The 12495-nt window shown below is 43.7% G+C and overlaps 2 protein-coding genes across 5 annotated transcripts in view; both read right to left on the bottom strand.

Annotated features, from left to right (window-relative positions):
* Positions 1 to 12495, bottom strand: part of LOC124615364 — a 200560-nt gene that overhangs the window by 94326 nt on the left and 93739 nt on the right. For 2 of the 4 annotated variants that reach the window (XM_047143180.1, XM_047143181.1), the window contains exons 2-3: positions 10039 to 10110; positions 9809 to 9933 (exon numbers count right to left, since the gene is read on the bottom strand). The gene's annotated coding sequence lies outside the window, so the exon portion shown is untranslated. Of the gene's footprint in view, positions 1 to 9808; positions 9964 to 10038; positions 10111 to 12495 lie in introns of those variants that run through there. The other 2 variants (XM_047143182.1, XM_047143184.1) reach the window with 2 other exon arrangements.
* Positions 1 to 12495, bottom strand: part of LOC124616393 (cuticle collagen 2-like) — a 113185-nt gene that overhangs the window by 27666 nt on the left and 73024 nt on the right. The window lies entirely within an intron of this gene.

Genomic DNA, 12495 nt, shown 5'->3' with positions numbered 1-12495 from the left:
TCTGGCCGCAGCGATGTCGGAGATTTGATGTTTTACCAGATTCCTGATATTCACGATACATTCGTGAAATGGTCGTACGGGAAAATCCCCACTTCATCGCTACGTCGGATGCTGTGTCCCATCGCTCGTGCGCCGAGTATATCACCACGTTCAAACTCACTTAAGTCTTAATAACCTGCCATTGTAGCAGCAGTAACCGATCTAACGACAGCGCAAGACACTTTTTGTCTTATACAAGCGTTGCCGACCGCAGCGCCGTATTCTGCCTGCTTACAGGTCTCTACATTGGAATACGCATGCTGCAGTTTCTTTGGCGCTTCAGTGTATATTGTTCACATGTGTACATGTGTGTTTGTATGATTCTCTGCTGTTTTACATAATAGGACTCTCGAGAGGATGTTAAATAGTCTGTGGTATCCATACGCGTGGCATGATATTTGGTGCCGAAACACGTTGACAAAATTACTATCGCTTGGTGCTCATTCTTGCAACCAGTTTGACAAACTGAACAGCTCAAATAATAGAGAAACTGCACTTCAGAATACAATACTCTGACATGTAGTTCCGCAGCTACCTAGATCTGAAGGTGATCCAGGGAGGTCGAAATTAGTCACATTGTCAAAATTATGCAACTGGGATTGACAAATGAATGATAATATACAAAATTTTTAAAATTAAATTTGGGTTTTTTAATTCCACCTTCTGTAAAACACAATGTATACGCACCACAGCAAGCTGCATCAAAAGTTCAAAATTTGCGCCACACTAGAAAAAAACAAAACAAGAAATAAGAGAGCAGTGACAATACCGCAGCGTCTCTCAATGAATATTGCGACGTAAGTTAACTCCCAAATCTCGTTCTGTGTCTGAAAAGTGTGAAAATAAAAATGGCTCTTAAGCACTATGGGACTTAACATATGAGGTCATCAGTCCTCTAGACTTAGAACTACTTAAACCTGACTAATCTAAGGACATCACACACATCCTTGTCCGAGGCAGGATTCGAACCTGCGACCGTAGCAGCAGCGCTGTTCCGGACTGAAGTGCCTACAACCGCTCGGCCACAGAGGCCGGAAGTGTGATAGTAGGTGATGGGGAAGTGTAGAAGGTGTGAGAAACGTGTATGTAATTATAATCAAACAACAAAACACTTTAGTGATGCACAACAGGACGGTAAACGTTAAGTACAGAAGATAGACCCCTAAAAATTACTAACTTTCTAAGCAAATTCTTGTGGCTACTTTGCAGCTGACATGCTGTAAAATCATAAAAAGCCATAAATCCAAGCCATTCCGCACAAATCCACTTTCACAGTAATTGGAGGCAACCAATCAAAACAAAACATAAAATGTATATCTTATAGTTTTTAGCCTAAAAACAGACAAGCAACCGTGAACCCTGTATAATATTTTTACAGAAATACATCGAGGCACACAGAAGACGACACAAAATTTTCCAAACATGTTTGGTTAAACAGAAAAAAGAAATACATTGTGTTTTATAGGAGGTGTTTCACAACATAAATTTAATTTACAGACACAGAAAAAACTTCAGCAGGAGCTGCCAATCGCAGTAAGATGATTGGCGAATTAACTACGAGGAAGTTTTGTGCAAGATACGCCTCGCGTTTGTTCAACTCTGGAAAAAACAATATTCGATACGAATTGTCAGACATGTTTGGACGCCAACTGATTTTTCTGCTTCGCTTTTTTTACGCTGGATGACAGGTGGTTCCACTACTTCCCGACAGAAATTAAACAGAAAATCGAAGTCATGGCTAGACGTTTGTGACTCCACGCCGAAAAAGGCGAAGTCGATTTCATGTGCCCGAAACGCTATGGCCTGTGTTTTCTGGGGTGCAAAAAATATTCTTCTCAGTGAGAACGCTGAAAAGATTGATGGAAGTAATGCGTGAGAAGAGGCTTGTACTATAAAGGAAACTTATCTTTCACCAGGACAATGCACCTGCCAACAAAGGTGTTTTGACAGTTGGGAAACTCGGATAAAGTGGATGTTCCAATACACCGCGCGTCAAATGCCAGATCTGACACCATCCACTTCCGCATCTTGTCGTATCTTATTGAATTCGTGACTGGGAATTACTTGAGTCCAACGCAGATGTTGAGGCAGCAGTAGAACGGTACGTTGCAGATCTTCCAGACACGCACAGAATATACGTGAAAACGTTACACAAAGTGCTCTGCCATAATAGCAGACAATATTTTACCGATTTTCCAACAGTCTTTCGCTATTAGGTCGACAAATTTCTTTTACTCCTCGTGTGCGGATTGTTTCAGTGAGAGTTCGGGACCTCTACACTGCTTTGTGTCACATCCTCTTGTCTCCATCTCTTTCGGTCTAGTTACGTGCAACCAACAAAACAACTTGTGAATGGCACTTTGGATTCTCAAACATGAGTGCACGTGGCTTTAAGATAAGTCCTCGGGGCCTAAATTAGCCTTGGGCGAGTGGCGGCTGTCTATTAATATGCGGTGGACACGGACGGGCTTCCGCCGTCGCACAACCCCGCTTGGCCGTCGCCCTACGCCCACTACAAGCCTCCACACAGTACACACTGCCAACTTCAGCATTTTCTGCGGGAGCGCAGCTGCATCAACACCGGGCGTTTCTTTACTCCATTTTCGAAGCTAATGGCCACTAATACGTACAGTGACATCATGCCGGTTATTGTACTGGGTTGGGGCATACGTCCGTAGTGTTTTTCCGTAAGTTTAATAAACATATATACATATAGTAGAGACTGCATTCATCAATAATATATTCTCCTTAACTATTTACAGCAGTCTGCACAATGCTGGAGTAAACTTTCCGTCCCAAGACTGTAGAAATCACGGGGTTTTGAGGCGAAGGACTCTGTGAGCCACGTTCGGAGCGCTCATTTTCGTTCGGGAAGGAAGCTCTTTGAAGGCTGTTCGATAGTCAGCGGCAACTGTGAAAATCTGAAGGCGCCTGATTAGGTGAATAAGGTGGATGCCGAATGGTTTCCCAACCCAACTCCTGTGTAGTATTTTTTGTCAGTTTAGCAGAATGCGGGCAAACACCATTGTGGAGTAGCACCCCTTGACACTGTCTTCTAGGGAGTTGTACTCTTGAGTGCGTCTGCAAGAAGCCTCAGTTGTTGACAAAAAAAGTCAACATTGATGGTTACACTCCGGGGAAGCAATTCGTAGTACACCACACCGACGGTGTTCCACCAGGTGCGTAATATTATCTTTTGTGGATGCGCGCAGGTGTTTGCACGAGCAGTTGCTGTTTTGATTGGGCTTAATCATTCCTTTCCTTTCGTTATCCTAAAGACACCATATCTCGTCACCAGTAACTATACAGAATACGAATGGTCGGTGATCTCGAGACAACTGTTGAGCAAACAGAGACGCACATCTGGTCACCTGCTGATTGTTGTAATTTTGGCTTAGAGCACGCGGTACCCATAACCCGATTTTTGAACCTTCTCCACCGCGTGCAAATGCCACACGATTCTGGAATGATGACGGTTCGTCACGTTTGCCATTTCTCGAGTACACTGATGTGGATCATTGTCGATTAATGCGTTTAACGGTCTTCGTCAAACCTCGAAGGTCTTACTGAAAGTAGGAAGTTACTAATCTCAAAACGATTCCACATAAAACGAGAAAACCATTTTCTTGCCGTGTGCTGTCCAATAGCATTATCCTCATACACGGCACAAATGTTTCTGGCTGACTCCGCGGCTTTCACCCGTCTACTGAACTCAACAGAAGACTATGTCGGAAATGTTCCGATTTATCTGCTTGGCACTCCATTTTCTAGCGTCCACAGCTCCACTCACCATCTCCAAATGACAAAATGATAAAATTACAATACGTAAACTAAAATAGCAGTAGTGAACTACAAACAAAAATGGCAGTCGATAAATAAATACACAGCAACAGGAATACCAACACGCAAAACAAAAACGCTACGAACTTTTGTACCAACCTAATATATCCTAGTGACGAAGTGGTATAACACTATAGCCAAATACCCAAAAATAACGTATTCATATCTCTGGTTGCATTAATGTTTTATCAAAAATTAAACCACCAAGGAACCACAGAAAGCTGTGTATTGCCCCATACTGCTACAATAACTGCATGTCTAAAGGCACATGCTAAATCGCAACTCATTCTCCTCCCCGTTACTGTCTAAGAAACATTTATTTTTCATCTGTTTTACAGTCTGTTCGACAAGGGTTTTCACGTACGTGAAGTTCCGGCATTACAGTATGGTAACATTCTGTAACATCCGACAGCACAATGCTAACATCAGTTTAGCAGAGGATATTTGGTGTTAAGCAAGTGATCTCTTCAAAAATTTACTGTGCTGTATATGACGGTCACATATCTGAAACATTCGTACGCCCAAGTGAACAGAGAGCTTCTCCAGTGCCAAAACTAGATCGTAACTGGCATGAATAGTAAAATTATATACGAATGGTTCCAAAATCTATGTCTTTGTTCGATAACCAAACAGTGCGTGGACAGTCTTTCCTGTTGCGTATTGAAGCGCCAATATTAACCGCAGAGTTGTACGCCATTCATCAAGCTGTTTTTCACATATTCGAATTACAAGTCGACAAAGTCCTAGTGTAGATTGAGTCGTTGAGTGCCCTACAGACTCTTACCAAGGCAGCCGAAGGAAGAACTGTTAATCCTTTGGTAAACGATGTACTGTGAAGTCTTAATCGAGCGAAGGAGCTACATTAACGGATTCGTCTTCAATACTGGGGCATGTTGGCATTAGAGGCAACTTATGATCAAATCAAGTGGTGAAAATGGCGCAGCATCTACTTCTCATCGACATATCCCAACGAGACAGACATTTTCGTAGTATTAGCTAAATAAAAACGGAATGGACAAAGTTAGCGGACACAGGCCGTAACATCGAAGGAACACGGTATTGGGTGATTCATCAAAAGATTACACGCCACATTTGGTTTCTCAGCTTGGCGTTCATGAGAAGAGAATGTGTTACTCTTAACAGACCACGACGCAATTCACATGAATACCAATAAAAGGAGACATTTCTTAAAGTTAAGTCATTCTGCACAATGTGATTTCTGCTTCACTGACGAGGACATTGTACATATATTCACTGAATGTGATTAGTACCACCAGTCTGGAACAATTACGCTGTACTATATTTTAAAAATTAAGGACTAGTTGTCTCTTCGAGTAGCTCTTAGTTCCACGAATAGGTCCGTTGCCAAATGGGTTAGTATGTTCCATTACTAATGTGTACAATACGACTTTATATTGAAACGTCTTGGCTCTAATCGTAATGATGTAGTGATACTAATGTACTTTGCGACTCCTTCCCTCGTTTAATTATGTTTTATACTTTGTAATGAAATCAGTCCAATGTCGTGTTTACAAGTGACCCTAAAGGTAAATAAACAAAATGTATCGAGCGTAAAAGGGTGAACAATACTATTACTGTTTGATTACCCTATTTGCGATAAATAAGATCAAGCATCTAGAGCAGTGGTAGTCAACCAGGTCTCCATTGTCCACTGGTGAGCGTTCCAGATTTCATGGCAGGCAGTAGGGGTTTTAAGGGCATTTTTATTAAGTTTTCATAAAATTTTGACAAAGTGTTCGATAAGAAGTTGTTATATGCTGTAACTTGTTATAAATTTGCTTTATAAAGTTGCTTCTGTACTTTAAGTCATCACTACTGTGGAACCGGTGGGCGGTTACAGCATTTTACTACTTATAGTGATACGAAAGTTGGCGGGAGGTAGAAAAGGTTGACTACCCCTGATCTACAGCGACCTGTACTGAAAAGTCCACAGACAACTAAGTGAGATTCACTGGAAAATTTAAGTCGTCGACGAAAGTAGTGGCTTACAAAATATTTGTTTGACCGATTCTGTATTGATTAACGGAAGAAGTCGGATTAATCTAAGAGGGAGTCTGGGAGCCTTACCAGGTAGGTTTAATGGGATGGAGGGAGGGAGAGAGAGTTCGGACGAAGTACGTCACGTTCCGTGACTGTACGTGATCATTTAGCAAACGCGAAAACATGACGGTGATGCTGTTCAGCAATCTCCAGACGCAGACTCTACAAAGAGGCGCTTTTGTATAACGGACAGGTTTACTGTTGAAATTCAGAGAGCGTATCGGCACGTTCGAAGAGGCGTCTGGCAACATGTATTGTGCATTGTGTATCGAACCGGGGACCTAGAAACGACGGAGAGGCTTCTTCCCCGCCATAGCCCTCAGTGGTTCATAAACCTACAACAGACTACAGCAGTCCACTCACCCCACCGCCGCCCACACCGAACCCAGGGTTATTGTGCGGTTTGGTCCGACATAGTTTAACTGAGGCGGGATAAGGGGAACCAGCCCGCATTCGCCGAGGCAGATGGAAAACCGCCTTAAAAACCATCCACAGGCTGGCCGGCACACCGCACCTCGACACAAATCCGCCAGGCGGATTTGCGCAGAGGACCGGCACGCCTTCCCGCTCGGTAAGCAACGCGATAGACCGCGCGGCTAACCGGGCGGGCGGCAGCATGTAACTCCATCGCACATACATCTCGCTAAATGACCATGACGAAAACCTCAGAGAAGAGAAAGCTCATATGGGTGCAGGTTATATTGGTACCAGAAATATCCTCACACACACACCGTAAAAAGGCTTGCATAGTAGAGACACAGATAGCCCACAGCTCTGGCTTTTCACTATTGGGTAGTTTTTTTTTATTATTGCGGTTCTCGGAATGAGGTGCAACTCCCCGGAAACACAGCTATTCGGCTTCTCTCACTCCATGCGTTACATCGTGATTCTCGCTCTCGCGAGAAAAACTGTTTCAGATGTACGACTTAATGTACCATTTAGCGTCAAACTGCTTGAGCGTTACAACATCTTGGTAGCCTGGCCCGAAAGAATTAAAAAACGGATGACGTGTTGAAAACAGCATCAGTGATATGAAACCGAGATTGCAGAAAGATTGTGTACACATGAACCCAGCACCTGACTGGAAATTCAGTGAGTACGCTACTTTTATGATGACTGTCATCTAAAGTGGAACCGTGGAAGTAAGTGTCAGTATGCTTGAAGGGGGTTCGAAGGACCCAACGTCCGGAAGGGGCAGAATGATCAGTCTCCTCGAAATGGCTGGGTCATCTCCTGATATTTCGGCTAGCACAGGTCATGCTGCTACAGTAGACCAGAAATTAACGTCCTTTCAACATTTGAGAGATAGCGAGCTGGGGTGAGACAGGAAAGGGGAGCGTGGGTCATTTCGAAAAATCAGTCACGACAAATGCCTGGAGTGTTTTCGGGCAGCCACGGTAAACATAAATCCAGTAGACCGGATCGAAATTTGAACCTCATTCCTCAACGATACAAGTAAAGTCGTATTGCACTGTTTGCTAGGGTACCCCGAAGGGCAGCTTCTGCCGCGTAATTGGAAAGGTTTTTCTGTTCTTCACGCACATCGGCACCTTTCCTCCGTGAAGTGTGCGAGTTGTGTGCGTAAGTGTCTTTGATAAGTGTAAGTGACTGTAATGGATATGAGCAGTATGATGCCATGTTTGAGTTGGATGATGAGGGTGAAACCCAGTCCCAGCTCAGAGCCTGTTCCTCTTGAATAGCACCGACTTTGTCCCCATCCGACGAACAGGTTACCATCAGCAGAGTCATGTGCTCTGAGTTCATGAGGCATTGCGGACAGGTTTGGAATTTAATACAGGACTTCGGCGCACAGATTGGTGTCAGGAACTTCACGCCACCACCCCTTCTCCCCTTTGCTATAAAGGTGAAGGGAAGGCAGCCACCGGCACGTAACGTACCCAGGCGGTTACTCATCCAAGCACTGGCCACACCCGACGTAGCTTAACTTCGGTGACCTGACGAGAACCGGTGTAATCAACGAGTCAAAGTCGTTGGCGAGAATACGAGTGGAATGCCTTAGCTGCAGCGCCTTCTCGGCCCGTCTAACAGAACGGAGGCTCTGAAGCGAACACCAAGAATTGTCGACATGTACCTCAACGTTTCATTTCTGCGACGCTGTCTGATAAAAGATCTAATGAATGATGTGGATATCCTTAGCCATGAGGTAACTGTGTAACAGTATTTGGCCTTATTTCGGGTGTGTCTCCTTAATGGTGTCAGACGCATTTTCTACCGAGTTTCGGCAGATTTTTGTAATTTTGTTTCTGCACAGAGTAGCTGGAGTCTGCCCAAACAATAACAGCTCGTCACGTCTTTCATTCGACGTCCAGTGTCAACAGAAGATGTCGATTTGCTCCCCGTCACAAAGGAAATGATTCTTAAAAGCGGGTGCCCATTCAACACAGCACTCCCAGCTTAGTCTAGTGCGATATTTATTTTATGGGCATGTACTAACGGAAAAAGTTAAACAAGAAGAATAACCAATACTCTAGTAGCGAATGAGCAGCGCTGCATACTTGGCAGCAGCATTCTGCTCGGGGCAGGGCAGTGCAGTCGCTGCTGGAATACTGTTTATTCTTCATGTTTTACAGTTCCTGCTAACACATATTGATAAAACAAATATCGCATGAGATTAATCTGGGACCACTCTACCAAATGGGCACGTAAAATTCCGCTTCGAGAAAATACGCCTGACGACTCTTAGGAGCGACACCCTCTATATTTCTTAGATATATACAACAATATTTATAAAATATTAAGCAAAATATTTATTTGATATTTTAATAATCTTTCCAACCTGTACTTGCAAAATACAAATCTTGTGTCTCACTGACTTCTTATGGCACTTACCTCTTACGATCTTTTTTTACACATATCACAGATAAATGCAAAGGGTCCGAAAACTCTTTTCTTTGTTACAATCTTTATCTTCCTATCTGCTACTATCTAACACGCAAAGGTGAAACTTGTGTCAAAAACGTTGGAAGAATTATTTTTATTTTGATTTAATCAGCGTGGCTGTACTTTTACCGCTACTGTAACCCGCAAATGATTGATTCTTGAGTTTCTCCCGGCGTATTTGATAATGAAAATATCCACGGGTGTACTGCCGGTCTACAGTGTCCAACGGGCACAATATTTCGGCGATCATACACGTCGCCATCATCAGGTGAACTGACAGACTGAGCTCCTGTGAACGTGCCGGCACGTTCACAGGAGCTCAGTCTGTCAGTTCACCTGATGATGGCGACGTGTATGATCGCCGAAATATTTTGCCCGTTGGACACTGTAGACCGGCAGTACACCCGTGGATATTTTCATTAGGAAATGATTGAATTAGCTAGTATAAGTGGAGGGAGTCATGGATATCTTTTCGTTTATGGGCCGGTGTCCACGTACTTACGAAGGTCCATGCAGATTGCATCGTGTGTTTAGACAAAATTAAAACGCAATAGTTAGTAAATGCTTGATATTCTGAAGCCTGTTAATAAGGAAATTTCATTTTATTACGCGAAGAATTCATCAAAAGAATTTTGCGACGGAAGTTTTGTGCTGATAAGATAACTAGTTCCAAGTTTCCCTTTAACTCACTTTTCTGAAATTACTTTTCTGCTTAACTCCAAGAAGAAAGATGCATTTGGATATTTGTTAAACGGTTGCAATTTGTTCAAGTACAATACACAACGGTTTTCCGTAACAAAATGAGACAAGATAATTCCTACTTATTTACTGTACAACAAAGAGAAATTAAATCTGCAAATAGTATTTCCTTTTCTCTGTAATAACGATATCTTTCTGTTGCTTTATCCTGCGTTGCTAAATACGTAAAAAAATTCTATAATTATTTTAAAAAATTACAAATCCAAACCTGTTTATTGGCCTCTTGCTCAATAGCTGCAATTCATGAAATGCATCAGTGATACACCTTCGCATCATATGGATGTCAGTAGATTTTAGAGAACTTATCTGCGAACCGGAAACGTTCTGAACTTGCTGTAACGTAAGGTGAAATAACAAACAATACTGATGAAGGAACTCATTTGTTTCATCAACACACCGTATAAAATGACTTGTTGAGTGAAATAATTTTATACTCACCTTATTGTACCCATTCTGCCTTGTAGTGTCTGGAACCCCACTGATTTTGAAACTGGTTCATCGGCTCATCTCCTACAAAATGGAAAGAAAAGAAATCGTTAGTGTTAATTCTTCAATATTACACAGGAAGATACTTTCGGAGCAGGTCGAGAAGAGTCGTGAATATTTATGAAACTATGGAAGGTATTTACGGAAAAATTGTGGTAAAGTCTTTCGAGTGATTAGCGGGCGACATCCAGCTCCCACTGTCTCGTGCTAAACATTTTGCACTGGTGAGTCAAAACAAGACACCTACTTAAAAGCGTGTTGACGCAGCATCAGAACGTAATACAGTCGCGATTCGGCGTGGTATGGTTTCCACAAGTCTTTGGAAGGTTTCCAGAGGTATGTAGAATTAGATGTCTACGAACAGGTAGCGCAATTACCGTAAATCACATGCCAGTGGGTTTCGGCTGCAGAGGTGGCATTCCAGTAACGTCCCAGGTGTGTTCCATCGGGTTCAAATCGGGCGAATCTGGTGGCCAAGACGTCGACGTAAGTTCACTAGCATGCTCCTTAAACCACTAACACGATTTTGGCCTTTTGAGACAGATTTATCCTGCTGCAAGAGGCCATCGCCGTAGGAGAAGAGATAAAGGATGAAGGAATGCAGATGGTCCGCAGTTATGTTGAGATAGTCCGCAGCTGTCATCTTGCTTTCGATTACTATCTCAGGTTCCATGGAAGTTTAGGTGAATGTCCCCCTTAGCAAAATACAGTCCTCGCTGGCATGCGTCTCTGGCGCAGTGTTTCGAGCGGTGGTTGGGCGTATCCGGACACGTCCATCGTCCCAGTGTACCAAGAAATGCAATTCATCCAATCGGACGACGCGCTTTCATTGATTCAGGGTCCGCTTTACTTGATCCCGCGTCCACTGCAATCATAATTGAAGATGTCGCTGGGTCAATATGGGAACATGTAGGACACCTGCTGAAGAGCCCCTTGTTCAGCACTGCGCGCTGAATGCCGTGCTTTGAAATACTTGTGCCTGCTCCACCATTGTCACAGCTGTCACCTGTACTGATTTACAGAGTACGCAAGCTCTGTGGTGAGGCGCAGATGTCCAACACCTTGTCGCCTACTCGTGGTTCCACCATCCACCAACCACTTTCCATAGACACTAAGACAACAGCACGCGAAAAACCGACCATCTTCGCAGTTTCCGAGATCTTCTTTCCCACTTGCCAGATTATAATAATCTGCCCTTTTCCAAAGTTAATTTTGTTTACGGTTTCCCCACTTGCGGCCCGTATCGTCGCTAGAATGATTTCCCAGCCGTTCCGCAGGGTGTTTAAAAATCTTTGCATCAAACTTATAGCAGTGATAGATCAAGTCATGGGGGAACAACTTTTGTGAGAGGCAAAATGTTCGTTGACGCTTCCCAGCGACGTTAGGCGTCACTTTGTATTGCTTATGCCTGTGAGGCGGCAGGGCATATACACTCTGTGACGTGTGTATGCAACGTGTTTCCTATAATCATCTGCTCTGCATGAAAGTGTGGAGGCCGAATCAAAGTTTCTGAATCGCTTCTAAAATATCTTTATATGCTCACAGATATACATTCTTAAGGTATCCTTGTTGAAAATCACTATCAGTTTACTGGGGTAGATAGTATGCAGCACACCTCGTTAGTAAACCCTGGTAGTTTAGTGAAATGTCGTCGTCCCAGGACCTGCGAGTATTAAAGGACACCTAACGTCACTGGAAATGTCAGTGAAGATATTATCTCTAACTAAAGTAAGTTGTTCCCCACAGGTTTGACGAAAAGACTTTGAAACACACTGTACACTTCCCATGCCATGTCACGCACCTGCAACGGCACCAGGATGCACTCAGTCTCGCCGTAGGCAGTGGTCACAATGTTCTGGTTGAACAATCAAATGCGTATTGCTTACTTCTTAAACTCATTACCCTAAATCATCTGTTCTACGTATTGTCCCGCCAGGTTAGCCGAGAGCGCTAATGCGCTGCTTCCTGGACTCTGGTAAGCGCGCCGGCCCCGTATCGAATCCGCCCGACGGTTTAACGACGACGGCCCGTGTGCCGGCCAGCCTGGATGTGGTTTTTACTAGGTGAATACCGGGCTTGGCCCCACGTCCCGCCTCAGTTACACGACTCGCAGACATCTGAACACGTTCACACTCTTCATGGATTACACTAGACGCAGGCAGCTGCTGTATACTAATTCCGTCCCGGGGGGTACGGGGTGGTGGCGGGACGGCATCCAGCCACTCATTAACATTCACGTTGCCAAATCCGATACTAACAATGCCGACCCTGCGAAACCGCGGGATAAAGGCACAAAAGACAGATCATCTTCTACGTATTCTTTGCCTGACGTTTACGAACTTGCTTTCCCATCGCAAGATAGAAAGCTGTTGTATGAGGTGTGTGCAAAAAGAAGCATAAGTTCTGATC

This window comes from Schistocerca americana, chromosome 5, assembly GCF_021461395.2.
Source record: "Schistocerca americana isolate TAMUIC-IGC-003095 chromosome 5, iqSchAmer2.1, whole genome shotgun sequence".
NCBI classification, from domain to species: domain Eukaryota; kingdom Metazoa; phylum Arthropoda; class Insecta; order Orthoptera; family Acrididae; genus Schistocerca; species Schistocerca americana.
This window is presented reverse-complemented; position numbering and strand designations above follow the sequence as displayed.